The sequence below is a fragment of the Phaenicophaeus curvirostris genome, chromosome 12 (assembly GCF_032191515.1).
Source record: "Phaenicophaeus curvirostris isolate KB17595 chromosome 12, BPBGC_Pcur_1.0, whole genome shotgun sequence".
Classification (NCBI taxonomy): Eukaryota; Metazoa; Chordata; class Aves; order Cuculiformes; family Cuculidae; genus Phaenicophaeus; species Phaenicophaeus curvirostris.
In genome coordinates this window covers 17805598-17820454 of record NC_091403.1, presented here as the reverse complement: position 1 = coordinate 17820454, position 14857 = coordinate 17805598, and the positions used below count along the sequence as shown (strand labels likewise).

The following is a 14857-nucleotide window of genomic DNA, read 5'->3' as shown; positions in this document are numbered from 1 at the left end:
GGGCAGCAGCTGGCACTCGCTCTTCATTTTTAAGTATATGAACCTGACTGGACGTGTAGAAGCTGTGTTACGGTTCCTAGATCTTTGGTATGATTCAGCTGAATACTGTATTTTGTAAATCGACTTGTTTTGTCCTTTGTCCATATTTGTGACACCTGGTTCCTGGTTTTGTTCAGCTTTTGGAGTGGAGGTTTGGGATGAAGAGGTTAGTGCCCTCAGTTATGCTGAAAAGCAGAAGAAAAGTGTTACACCTTGTCAGCAAAGGTTTAAAGAAAAGGTGTTTGATAACCTTCTTATGGTTGTTGGCTATAATTGGAACATTATGATATCTTGAAGCTGACAATGCTGTCAGAAATATTGTATAATTATATCAGATAATTACACAAAAATGTTTCTGTGGCTTTGGCCATGGACAGAGGGAGGATCCTGCAGCCTCCCTGCCCTGTGCAACCAACTCCCACTCAGGGTCTGGAGCTAACTGTAGGAAACTTCTTAACACGGTCATTTTGAAAATCCATGTGATATTGCTACCATTTTCTGACTCCCACTGCTACGCAACGGCTCGTGCTGGCATCCAGAAGTGCCAGCAAACAATGTTGTCTTTTCTCTGCAATTTAAAAATGTCTTTTCTGGCACAGAAGTATAAACAGATGTGATTCATTGCACAGAGAACTTCCAACTATAAATGTGCCAGGAATAGCACAGAAGAGGGATTTCCTACCAGCGCTGTCAGTTAGAGTGGTTGGTTGTACCTGTCACCGTGCCGCGCTCGTGCCTGGGGGCGAAGGTCCGGCCGTGGCGAGCAGGCATCGTGCCATGGCAGCAGCTGGCTCTGGCGGCTGCCCTAGGCAGTCCAGAGAGTAAGTACGTGCGAAACACATTGTCTGTGGGCGTGCGTCCCAGCTGGGGGTCCTGCAGGGGCTTGAGGTCTTCAGCGTGTGCCCTTGGGGTTGAGGTCATGTGCCATTGCCACTCTACCCCTGGACTGAGTCCATTTTCAGGATTAAACGGTGGCTTCTGCAGCTCCAAGAGGCAAGTTTAATCACCGTCTGTTAGACTGAAAGCAGTCTTACAGTGGTTTGCTTCGGTGTGCTTTCTCAAGGGATGTCATGATGTGCTTAACTTTTTATTTAGTTTCTGATATTCCTATTTGAGAGCCTTTTAACTGAGGAAGTGGCATTTTGGTTTGGCTTTTTCTTGTTTGAAAAAGCATTTTGAAAAATGGAATCATTTCTCACTCAGATACTTGCAAAATGCGGGAAAGAGCTTTGTTAGTAAAAGGCAGTATTTTTCCTTACTAGGCAGGCAGTGAGACTTGCTTGCCATCTTTATTTTCAGGTGCAGTTAGTGTTTTGACTTCCGATAAAGGGAAAAGCTCCCTATTCACTCAGTTAGGGTTTAATTTTATGTTATGTAATGAGCTTCCAATCCTTTCTTTCATTGTTGATCATCTGCAGCGTCCTACTAAAAATAAAAAATCGGTCTCACAGCGAAAGCTTTCAAATAGTAGGCTTGAACTCCTGGAAAGAACAGCATAATAAAAATAGAAACACCAGACAAGCTATGAAAACACATTTCAATAGAGCCTGGTAGCTCTTTTGATTTAGTATTTGAACAAACTTTAAAGGAGTCAATAACTGACGTATTTTACAGCAGATTCACATTATTCTTGCAGTCAAATGCACATTTGTTTTGTCATGTTTGTAGTTTAAGTAAGTCTTTTCCTCTCTAAATTTATATCTGTTATTACAAACCTTTGTATGTTTTTAGTCCTTTCAACCCTCAAAAAAAAGAACAAATATTTGTTTGGAGTTTCTGGTGTCCCTTTTGTGATTCCTTTGTCTACTCCCATCAACTGATAAATATCCAAACCAGCGTAGTGGAATAAAGAAATAAAGGCATCGATTATTCAAAAATTTGCAGTTTCACAGTTTGGAGGATAGATAGATTTCTGAAAAGGAAATTTTACAGCCTGTCAACCTCAGCATTGACCTCCTGTAGTAGTACTGTGATTTAAATAAGTGAATTATTACCGCTGTGCAGTCAAAATAATACAAGGGCAATTTCCTAAATATTTCTCATTCTATGGAAGAATATCTTCCAAGAGCATCATATGCCAGTTGTTTAATGGAATATAGGTCTGTCTGAGTTTATTGCACTCTCTGTGAAAGTCTCTGTATTAACTTGAGTAGCAAATTAAAAAGGCAAGTTCTTTTCTCTAGTATAGCTTCCAGATTGGTATTTCTGCCATTTCCAGCAGCCCCAAATAAGAGGAGGGCCCTGCACACCCACAGAGGCGGTGGCTGGGCTCCCAGTTAGCATTTTCACCGTCGATGGCTTTTGGTCCAGGCCCAAGCGGTCCTGTCGAGGAGCAGTGAGGACAGTGGATTCCTAAGGGACACATTCCTAAGTGTTTTGATAGTGCTTGCTCTGTTTATTTTAAAAAGCCTATGATTTTGCTGACTCTGCCCACATGTAATATATTAGTAATATTCTTTTCCTTTTGGCGTATTTTGTTTCAACATTCAGAAAGCTTTTTCGGGGCAGCTGCTGTCACTGAAGAAATAAATCAGTGATGAAACTGAAAATTTCAAAAAGGGAAGAGCGTTTCTTTAGTATTTTAAATGCTTTAACATCGTTAGTCAAGCCTAAACTGCACTGTCTGTTTTGTATCGGCACGTGAACCTTTGTTTACTACAGAGTTAGACGGCTTGCGTTTCACGAGACAGGATTCTGTAATTGTGCCGTAGCGGGGCTCAGCTTTATTCGGCAGCTGCTTTGCGTGAAGTGTGATCAAGGCAACTGATTCTCTTTTTTTGGCCACCGTTTAATCTATTAACATACGGAATCAGGTCCCATGGTACTAAGGGCAGACGTGTAAAACTAAACGGCGTAATAAAAATAATGTCCAATCTTTGAATAAGCCAATCATACTACATTAGAATGTGGGTTTACAGTTTCTAATTAAAATGCTCCTGTTAATTAAAAGTATCATTCTATTTCATTACATTTTTATTCCTTTTCATTGTTTGATTCAATTATTATAATAAATATAATTAGCATGTGCTGTCAACTCAGGTCATTTGCATATTATATTGGACGATTAAATTTGGCCACATAATTAAATTAACATGAATGACAGATGATTTGGCTTCTTTCACATTGCTGTACTGGGAATAAAAATCTTTCCATATTCATTGCAGTTAGTGAATATTTTTCATTTGAAAAGTCTTCACAAATCAAATGCTCAGACTCGGGATCTTGGCTGACAGGCTCTGAAAGAACAAATTGCTCATTTGTCTGCTGTGCATTTATTTAAATGAAAATAGCTCTTGTTCTTGCAGTCTTCACAACGCCCTGTGTGTGGAGTGCTCTAGAAGAACCTCACTAACTTGAGGGATTTTAGGATACCAAACTGTATAATTCTAGATTGTCAAACTAAAGCATATTACGATTGCAAAACAAACCATCTGTGAAAGAGCTTGGAAAAAGTCTTTGCAGCTTTTAAAAACTTAATTATAAAATTAGGGTTTGTAAATAGAAGTAAAACTTAGAATAACCAGTACAATTGGAAAAATTTGGACACACAAACCACATGTCCTTGAAGAGGGGATTTCATCCCTGAAAGTTTGTCTTCCAGTTGCAAGTCTAATTGATTTCTCTATCACTGCAAAGCTTTTTTATCCCTAGGCACTGTGTCCATAAGAGCAGTGCATTATTCTTACTGTAAACTGGTAAATCGTTGAAACGTTAATATCTAATAATCCACATGTGGAAAATAGAAGCAAGTGGAATTAGATTTAATAGTATCGTTCGCTCATTAGACATTTCTCCTTGCTGTATGGATGTGGAAAATGTATTGCAAAACACAAGGCATGCTGGCTAGCTCTGGTTAAAGGGGTAAGGGACAGGGAGAATATTTTATATATATATATATATAAAATATATCCCAGAATATTCTGGGAGAGGAATTGCTCTTGTTTTAAAAATACAAAACATCACACAGCAGTATCACAATCATGAAGATAATGTTCAAGGACATTAAAATATTGTGTGGTAGACCCGGGTCAGAATGGATCATGACATTTCTGGCTCATGGCCAGCACAAAGGAAGCACGGTAGATAATCCCCAAGAAAGGCTTCGTGCCGAGATCATCTTTTCCCTTTTTTTGTTTAATGGTTTGCTTATAGTTGTATTTTCTTACTTTTTGGTATTTTTTTCTTGCGGCAAGTCTTCCTTTTGTCATAAAACAGCAGACATAAATCCTGACTCAGGTTCGAAGTGCTGCTGGGTTGTGAGGGACACAAAGGGACTTTGGATCAAAAGTTACCCTCTGTAGGGAAATGGTTTTGTGCTTTTGTCAGTATTAATGCTGACTGAGTTTCTATATGTGGCCGGTTTCCTCTAGTGCTGGCATCACGAAAGAAAAATACTTTTAAAATGGAAAAATTGTGAAAATCAGAAGTTGACAGGAAAACTTGGAAGACTGGTTATAAAACTATTATGTAGTGGTTCCATATGGGTTGTTTACTAGAAGCTGTCATTAAACTTCCATTATTTATGTTACTTTTGGGGTTCTGGAGTAACTGGAACAATTTGGATCTGGTAGGTGGAGCTTTTGAAAATACAATATAGGACTGAAGATGCAGGAATCGGTGGTTACCATATGGTTAATGTCCACGTTTGTGGGTAAATGGTATCTGAAATTACTTAATTCTGATTTTTGTTTGGTTTCTTTTCAGAGGAAGGATTTTTAGGAGTATGGATTTCATTTATTGGTTGTCGGTTTATGTTCTTAAACTTTTCCAAAAAAAAAAACAACCCACCACCAAAACCCACAACCTTTTAAAGATTTATAGGTTTGAACAAAAAATATGCCTGGTAGCTTTTGTGGAATAGCTGATTCCGGCAAGTGAGTGATTCATGTGAAGTTACAGTCTTGACTACCATTTAGAAGCACTTCAGCTTGTAAACAAAAAATCCCCTAAGGATTAAGCTCACCAAGTTAAAATGGAGTAAATTAAAACAGGCCTATAATATATGTTTTTTCTCTATCAGACTTACCTACTCAGGCCACATAAATTCACTTAAGTGAAGCAATATCTTCACAAAAGATGACATTCCTGTCTAGGCAGCCAGTGAAAAGTGGGGATGCCTCTTAGGTGATTTGTCAGACACCTTTGTTGTTGTTTGAGCTCAGTGATGAACAACTTCTTCAAGAGTGATCTATGACTGAGCAAATAAAATAGGGCACAAGCATGTGGGACTGGCATTTCGTGTGTCACATATTAATTGTATTTCTAACATCCCAAAATACATCCTGTAATTTCTTTTTTCTTTTCTTTTTTGAAAGGGTGAGGGGAAGGTTATTTAATATGAGCACAGACTTAACTTGAGATTAAGTGTATTTAGTTTCAGTTCATGGCTGGCTGATTCCTGTAGGAGAAGAGAAAGTGTATAGGAATTAATATGAGAGATGGATGCACTTGGATTTATCTTATTGTCTTTTTCTAAATTTGTAAACACAAAAGCATAAACTTAGCTCCCAAGCAACAACTTAAAATAAAGTCCATAGCTAAAGCTTAACATAAGGACAGAGAGCAATCAGCTAATGCCACCTCCAGAAAGCAACTTTCTAATCTTATTCCTGGGTCAGGAGTAAAAAGGGTTTGGTGGTCTCAGCTTAATCCCAATGGACTTTCTAGAATCATAGACTAGTTTGGGTTGGGAGGGACCTTAAAGATCATCTCGTTCCAACCCCCCTGCCATGGGCAGGGACACCTCCCACTAGATCAGGTCTCGCAGATCAGGTCCACACTGAAAAAACACCAGAGACTGACATAGTCCTGCTTAATGAGCAGTTTCTTCTCAGCTACAGCCTGGGCCTAGAACTTTCTGGGTTTGGCCATGGAGGTCTGTGGGCAGAGATGGATGCAGAAGGTTGCACAGCGCCTGCCTTCGCTCTGCCACGTTCCCACCCAGCCTCTCCTTTTCATGAGAATGAAATTTCACACACAACTTTAAAACAAAGTCTGAAGCCTGCAAATATTTCATCTGGCCTTGTGAGCTATTGTCTGTCTCGCCTCATGTGTGAGGGAACTCCCTGGCTTTCTCCCACAAACTGCAAGTTTTCCAAGTCTCCGCAGACCCACAGCGACGGTTCCCAACATCTCTGGCCCCATGCGGAGAGGATGCTGGCCTGCTCTGTGTTCACAGCTTTGGGCTCAGGCAGTTGACAGTTGTTCCAAGCCCTTGGATGCTGCCTGAAGGGTGGGAGCCTGCAAAAGGCCCAAAGAAGTCTCCTAAACCTATTTCCTCATCTTCAGCTCAAGTAACACTTGGTTGAAGCGATACTGTAAAGAAAAAAAACAAAATGCATTAAATCTTGCAAAGGGAGTCCTATGGAAAATCTTGCTAGTCTTCCTCTCCCCTTAGTAATGAGCAAATTGTAGCACATTTTTCATGGCAGAAAAGTACGTTTTCTTGCTGTCTGTTTGGAGCTTTCCTTCAGCCAGCCCTGTAACACATCCAGTGGCTCAGCATTTCAGTCTTTTTAGCTGCTGATCAGCTATTTTCACAAACCCTTTACACTTATTGTGGAAGACAGAAGACAAAATGTACTAGTAATAAAAATTCTTCCTTGCAAGTAGGGTTTTGGAGAGTGACTGAAAATACTCACTTTTGAAGAAAGAGAATGCTCTGAGAGAAACAAAAATATTTTCTGTTTTAGACTGGTATTTTAATTATTCATGCCTCTTGGGGTTTTTGACCCAAACTAGCCATGTTTTCAAGGATGATGGCAGAAACTTCTGCCAATACTTTGTTTGAATTCCTGTTCACTAAGGTCCTCTATCTTCTCTACCTTTTCAATCCAGAATTCTTCATTCACATCAGTTGAGTTTCATGTGTGTAAAGAGTAGAGAATCACACCCAAAGCAGCAGCTGGAATTTAAAAGTGGTTCATCAAAGTTGAAGATGTGATCTAGGTGTGAAGGCGATTCTTCAAAAATTGTTCTGGGTTACAAGGGCTAATTGCGATTTTTTCATTTCTCAGGATAATGCCTAGGGATTTAAAACAGGGCATGATGGGAGTTTTATTTGTATTTCTCAATCTATTTGATATATGATCATGTTCTCCCCTGATTAAAAATTACTAGGACGACAATTAAACAGATCAATCCTTAAGTTATTCTGGACACTATAATACCATTTTTTAAAAACTGGTGATATGCTTCAATTTAACAACGTGTTTGAGCATATGATTAACATGAAGCATGAGAGCAACCGCACATGTTTTAATGCTTCTTTTTGTGTTAATATGTTAAATGCTACAATGCTGTCATTTTTAAAGTTAGGTTTTTCCTTAATTCCTTTTCCCGTTCAGGCATTAGATTACTCTTTGTTTATGGGCATGTGTTAAAGCCACAACTGGCCTCAGCACGTATTAGAGTTGTTTCTATTCTCCTTTCATCCCATGGAGCATATCTTTTACAATATCTGCTTAATATTATTTATTTCAACCTGAATTTAATCTTTATATACTTCGTTTGTTATCTTCTAACTAAGGTGACTTATTAGTTGTTGGTTCGGGTGACATTTTTTCAAGAGCTTTGTATAAAGAACCAATTTCTCTGGATTTCCCCTGAGCACCACTTGTGATAAACAATTTTACATGCTTATATTTGCCACTGTCCTATCTTCAATGCTCAAATGGCTTAGGATGATTACATAGAAACTGCTCAGGTAATTTTTTCTGTACACATGAAAGAAGCTGTGTGCTTAAGCCATAGAGCTGGCTCTGAAAGGACAATGCTTATCATGTGGTTTATAGCAAGATTTCTGAACTGTGCTATCATCTCTCCAAGAGCTTACATGTGATGTTAAGAAAATAAACACTGGAAATTTTCAAATAGACAGAATTCTTATTATTAAATTGTTTATTATTAAATTTGAATGTAGCATTCTGGAACGGTTGGGTTTTTTTTGCATGGAAATGGTGCTCTGATAACTCTTAGGAGGGCTTTAGAACATTCTTTGCTCAGAGCCTTGCCAATAGCAAAGTTTGCAAAATGGAAAGAAAAGAGCTTGACCTTAAAACAGAAGAAGAGCCTGAGTGGTGACATATTCTGCTGATTGAATACTAGCAGTGTGAGATCTGTTTATATAGAAGCAAAGAAATAATGCAGATCTGACTTTGAAGAGAAACTCTGGACTACTAATATAAAGACTTATTTCTTTTACAAAGTTATAAATAACCTGACATCAAACAAAAGGATTTAACTGTTTGGTGGAACACTCTGTAGTTGCAGAGATCAGATGCACAGTTCCTGTTCGATAAAGTTGCTAGTTGTTGGTACAGATGAGAATTGACATTTATAGAAATGATAAATAAATAGAAAAGAAACATTAATGGTTCCCATACCGACCATACGGTTTGAAGATCCAAATGTTTATAATGGCCATGTTCAAGTTTGGAGCTGGAGGTCATGCAAGATAGTGGGAAAGGCAAGGAGTGCCCCTCAGAGAACCATTAGCTCTTTAGCCTGGGCTGTTCCAAGAGAATTGCATCTGAACGTGAAATACGTTACAGCAGAAGAACACAGTCAAGTAGAAGAGCATATTTTAATGCCTCATTTCATAAAAATAAAAGTAAATTCTATTGAGAAGGTTATTTTTCTAGACAGTTAATTCAGCTCACGGTGATAATCGCTGTCCAAGTACCTGTGAAATGCACCATTTCATGAGGAGTTTTTCCTCTCCAGCAGCTGAGGAGGGTTTCACTTCAGGGAGTTTTAAACTTCACAAGGTTCTGATTCAACTCCATTTTCCTGTATCTGCTTCATTTTGCTATAATTTTATCTTACTTTTCATTTGATAAAAGACCTACAGCTTCCAGTGCAGTCTCAAAATTACTAAAACCCACCAGCCTGACTGGAGGGTGCTAAGAACACCACATGGTCACGCAGTTAGTCAGGCGAGAGCGTTGCACTTCAATGACTTGGAAAGTTTTGTTCAGAACTTGACATTAGGGGGACTTTGTGGCTACAGATTTCAGTTCTTTCCTAGGTAGCCTTTCTCTGCTATCTTTAAGCAGCAAGAAGCAGTTTCCTTTCTTCTGTGGACAAAAGAAACTGGTAGGCTACAGAAAGGACTGGTAAGTCACACTATTTTCCTGTCACAGTGTTCCAATCAAGCGTCCCTCTGTTACTGGAGAGACTTGTCAGCATATGTGCAGTTCCAGGTGCTCAGATGGCAGCTAAGACCTGCTGGACATGATCTCTGTCTCGTTAGTCGGACATCCCACTACCCCTGCAGGTCTGGTTGCTGGTGGCTGTGCCCTAGCAGTGCCGCTGAGGCCAGCAACACATTTGCTCCCAAAGTTTCCACATTTTTATATTGCATATATTAACATCATAATTGATGATGTAATGTTAAGATACAGCAAAAAGAATACAAATAATAAGGAAGCGGTATGATCAAGTTAACATGTAAAGACACTCACAGTAGGAGAGCCGTGGGGCAGTGTCTGGGCTGCTGTCAGCTTATCTGCTGTTTGTCGTGTGGACAGCACACCTCTACACCTTTATATACAAACTTGTTACTGGTGACTGCAGTCAAGTGTCAGCTCAACAAAAAATAAGCTTTTGCAGAATCGTTGCTGTAATGGGGAGTTTATGATAAAGGAAATCATGGGACAAGATAACAGTGACAGTGTCTGCTGTGAAAAGCCCCCACGTGGGGTGTTGCTGTTTGACAATGCTTAAATCATGTCTTCCAGTTGTGTTTGTGGGAAGTCTTCATCGAGCATCCCAGGTGGAAGTACGCATCCACGTTGCTGGGTTAGCGTGGGCCGAGGGCTCTGCTGTCTACCCTGGAGGTCTCCGAGGGCCTCTGCTGGCTGTGTCCCCCAGCCCTAGACTTAAATGGATTATCTTTGGCAACATTGCTTGCTGTGCCAAAATGGATGTGGGGGATGTCGCATAGCAAATGCACCATCTTGTTTAGCACCTTCCTTTGGTAGCAAGGGAAGCTGCCTTGGCCAGTTAAAAACGTACCCTGTTGTGGGCTTAGGCTTGTATTGATGTCCTCTCTGACTACTAGGAGGAGAACAGCTGCTTGCCAGGCTCAGACCAACGCATTTTTAAGCTGGAATACTGTGATGAAATTATTTTTGTTATTATTGTGGTAGGGGGGAAGCGACGTTTAAGGAAATACCTGAATAGAACGGTGTTTATCAGTATAATTTTAGACACATGATAAATGTCTTGTAGTTTTCTAAATGTATGGATAATCTTCAGTAAGCTATAATTACTGACTCATAATAGTAATGTTCGGATTCTCTGGTCTAGTGCAGTTTAGTTCGTTCAGAACCTGGCTTTCTGACTCAGTTGAACACTCAATTCTCAGTTCTGTGTTTTGCCTTTGCATAGACAAAAAGCTTGCTGCTGGCTTCCTGTTCCTCCTGACCAGGAAATTAATTAGCCTCTTGGAAAGATAATTCCAGTGGTTTTATGGTATGTATGGACAGAAATAACTGACATGAATGATGCCTTCCAAGAGCTGCAAGTATCCAACTGAAACAAGAAAGCCTAAATCCATCAGTAGAACTAGACTAAATATTGCTCTAAAAATCAGCACTTCCCCTCTGCAGTAATCCTGGGCTAACCGTGTGTAGTACCCACGGAGTCAAAAACTTCTGGGTCTGAGAATGAGCCTCTTTATTTGTTATTTGCAGTAAGCTATCTGACAATATTTAACATACATACATAGAGCCATTGGAAAGCAATCTCTGATCTTAATCTTCTGTAAATCTCTGGCAGGTTGCAGGCAAAGTTTTAACTTCAATTAGTTTCTCTTTTTTTAATGCTTTACATGTGTAAAATGTGTGCAATTAGAACTTGGAAACTGAAATTTAGATTGGCACCAAAAATGCTACTTCATTTCAAAAAAAAAGGCAATTTGATTCACTTATTATTTCTTGAAAAATGAGCAGCCTGCATTTGTATTACATGTCAAATTGGGACATATATAAGAATGGTGTGGATACATGAATTATCAGTTCAATTGCTAATATTCAATATTTTGCGTAGTCATTCTTCAACTTTCTGGCTGACATGACAGTTTTCTCAGTGAAAATTCTGTTTATTACTTACAAGATGTTTACAAGCCGAGTTACCCCATCATGAAGACAGTTTCAAAGACTAGAGGATTCCTTATATTCATTTTCTTGTAACTGTTGTCTTAGTAAGGTTTTACTTCTGATTTGAGAGGTAACTGCTGATACATTCTGTATTACTGCTGTGTCATTCAAAAGTTCTGGATCCTATCAGTTGCAAAGATTTTATTACCTTGCTTTGACAAAAAATCATACATATGCATGTAAATGTAACTGTAGTTTTCATTCATGATAAAAGGAATACAGAGAAAGATTAAGTGAAAGACAAATCTGTATATACAGAATGTAAATGCAATCGGGAGGTGTTCATCACAGCATCTTCCGCTTGCCAGCTCTCACTGAAGGTAGCCCCTCTGTGTGCCAACAGTTGTCTCCCTGCCCGTGCAGGCGAGGAAACAAGCTGGACTTTTATGATTCTTGTCCGTGCAGGATCATCAGGAAGTTGTTTGGGGGCCCCTGGAGCTTCACAGAAAAATTAAGTGAGCTGCAGTGTTCCCTTTGCTACCCAGAGGGAAATCATAGCCAGTCAGACCAATTTGGCTCCATATGTTTTGTTAGTTCTGTAGCAAAGGCCTTCAGTCCTGGGAAGATCGGCTTTGCAAGGTGCTCAGGAGCAGGAGAGGAAGGTTGCTGGGGCCATCCTGGTGGGAATCCAGGGAAGAACTGCAGAATCCCGCATGGAATATCCTTCCAGCAGTCACCTCAGGTCTGTAGCCAGACGCCCTACCTACGTGACAGGGAAGCTTTCTCTCCCAGCTAAGTGATGAGTTCCCCTCACAACTTTATTGCTGTTCCATACCATAAGGAGCTTTTAATTTTTTTGATTGATTGTTCTTTTTTCTTGCTCAAGTGCTGCGTGGCGTATTGCTGGCTTTCATCACCGCAGTCTGTTTTGAAAGGCTGACTTTTATACCGCTTCAGACTTTCGCAGCTAGAAGAATTGCAGCAAATGGCCAAACAGTTTGCTGCATCATGAATATTGGCCCAAGGAAACTTGAGGAAAAAACCATCTAGAAACTTAGAAGTCATGAATGACGCTTTCCTGAATGATAACCTTCAGAAACAGCAGGGTGGTGGATCAGGATGATTATTACACTTGTGAGTGCAGAGTGCACTTCCCAGAGAGTCACACGGGAGCACGGATTGCCTGGTAGGGCAGAAGAGAGTGCCTGACCCTCTGGCTGGTGGAGATTAAGCAAATTAGCACGACCTGCAGAAGGCCATAAACTGGTGGGAGTGACAGAAGATAACGGATAGGCAACCTTGAAAGGTGTTGCTGAGTAACAGGTTCCCACAGGTCATCACATCAGTCATTGTGCTGGGCAGCCAGCGAGCGCAGATTCAGGAGGTGCAGATTACGTGATATGGGAAAGCTGGAAAATCAGTCAGGCCAAGCAGGGAGAACTGTACACTTAAAGGTGACTTTGAGGAAAGTTTAAAAGTAAACAAAATCAGGAGTTGGAGGGAGATAAGACTGTGTGGCCTTGCGAACTGTCAGCTTATACGGTGTAGAGGTTGCTTCGGTTCAGCATTTCAGAACCATACCTGCTGTGTCTCTTACCTGTGCGTGGTTTGGGTCTTCTGAAGATTGTTCTAGAGTTTGCTGTGTTGGGCCAAAAATAAGCTAAACTGAGCAAGTACATCATCTTTGGAATTTATTTAAGCTAAACACAGGCAAAACCAATGAAGTCATATGAATATTTATAGATTTTGAGGGTAAGCGAAATTTATTAATAAAATACAGAAAACATTGTGAGTTATTAAGAAATATGTTAAAAGAAAAGAAGAATACGTAGCTTGTACTAGTTTGATAGAGAGAGATTAATTCTGTAAAAGAAAACCACAAGCAAATATTAGTGGCACCTAGTCACATATCTGAAGTTAAGCAGGTGCTTAAACGCTTGGCTGTACAGAAATGCAGTGATTTAATTAGGATCTTGTTACATTTGACAGGCGTATTTGAGTTTTCAGGCTGGACAGAGAGCAAGAAGAAAAGCTAGTTCTAGGCAAATGTGTCTGGTTTCCAGTGTGTGGCAGGGGGAAAAGCAAGCTGCCTGCACTGAGTTTCAGCAAGGACTTTCTATTTCATATGGAGCATTTTGTAAGATGTATGATCACAGATCCCTGACATTGTTCAGCAGGAAGAGAAAAAGAGAAGAGGAGAAGAGGAAAAGGAAGAGAAAGAGAAGTCTTTTTCCACAGTAAAGAAGTTGGAGGCAAAGTTTTTGTTTGTGTTCTTCATTGTTCATCTGCTAAGTCAAGAGCTGAACTTCACTTTCTCCACCAGTTAACAGTGAAACAAGGAACATGCGCTCTGCGAGAGGTTTATTTATTCAAGGTTTTTTTCCAGTAAGGGTGACTCATGATTTTTTCTTCAGAGTGCATAATACAGTGTCTCAGGTTTAGAAGCTGCATTAGTACAATGGGCTGAAATCATTAAATTGATTCCACATGTGATAAACACCAGATTAAAACAATCCGCAGCCCTTGTGTGTACCTTCCTATCTTTAATGTTGGTAACATCATAGGAGTGAAAATGTTGAAAAGACAGTTCCGTGAAAGCTGTTTGGATATCTTCACTGCTTTTGACAAGGGTTCGCTCATTATCCATAGCATTTTTAGAACACATAAAGGAAGGGAAGTGCAAAATGAAAAGTCCCAAAACCTTTTTTTCCTCTGCCTGTCCATCAAGTGTACAGTGGATGTTAAAAAGAAATCAGGAGTGCTGCTGTTCTGTCCAGAATCTGCAATACCAATTAGTTATTATAGTACAGTTAGTGAATTTAAATACTTTTCCGATTGTAGAATTTACCATAAAAAAGCACAGATTTATATAATAACCACTCCAGTTAATTAAAAAATCAAAGAGTAACCATGAACCAGAAAGGCAGCCTCTAGCTTCCAGGGTGGTAGCCGATAGTTAATTTTGAAATCATCCAAATGCTTCAGTGATATTTTCCTCAGCACAATGTCCAGATGTATGCTTTATTGTCACATATTTGGCTGTCTTTTAGAAATCCCTCCTGTCTTTAAGGGCATTAAGACTTTTCAGTATTTGGAAAGGTTTTCAGTGTCCTTTGAGCTGGTGAGCTGAAAAAAATGCAAACTATTGCTTTGTTGATCTTATTTTTAAACTGAACTGCATTATCAACTGAGAGAGTGCTCTGAAGGTATTGTTAAAAGTGCTTTGAAAACTTGTAAATCCCTGTAATTTATGTGCCTGTGGTCTCAACTGCTTCTTTCTGTCCTTCTGGTTTTAATTTGAATGCAGTCTTGTCTGGGTGTGTACCTGTAAAATTGTGTTTTTCCAAGTACAATTTACAGTCCTGACCCTAAGTTTTACAGTGTTCCAACCTTATAGGAGCTTCCCCCTTCGCTGAAAAGCCAACTTTGGGTCAGACGGCTCTTTCATATTGTAATTGTCTAATCGAGGTTACTTGGAACAGATCCGATTTGGGCATTTTTTAGTTTATCACACAGACTTTATAAGAATATCAAGTAAACTGGAAGGGTTCCCTTGCAGGAGACCAGTAATAGCATTGCCTTATTTCTTCCAAGGTACCCAGTTGTAAACTTAGCCTGCTTCATGACAACAGTCCCATTTATCTAAACAATTCTCCTTTTAGAGTCAATGCCACTGATAGAAACCGAGATAAGGAATACAGATGGGAGGATCTTTC

General features: G+C 39.7%; 1 protein-coding gene across 1 annotated transcript in view; it reads left to right on the top strand.

Moving 5' to 3' along the window:
* The window catches only part of SCAPER (S-phase cyclin A associated protein in the ER), a 140925-nt gene that overhangs the window by 120687 nt on the left and 5381 nt on the right, over positions 1-14857 (top strand). The window lies entirely within an intron of this gene.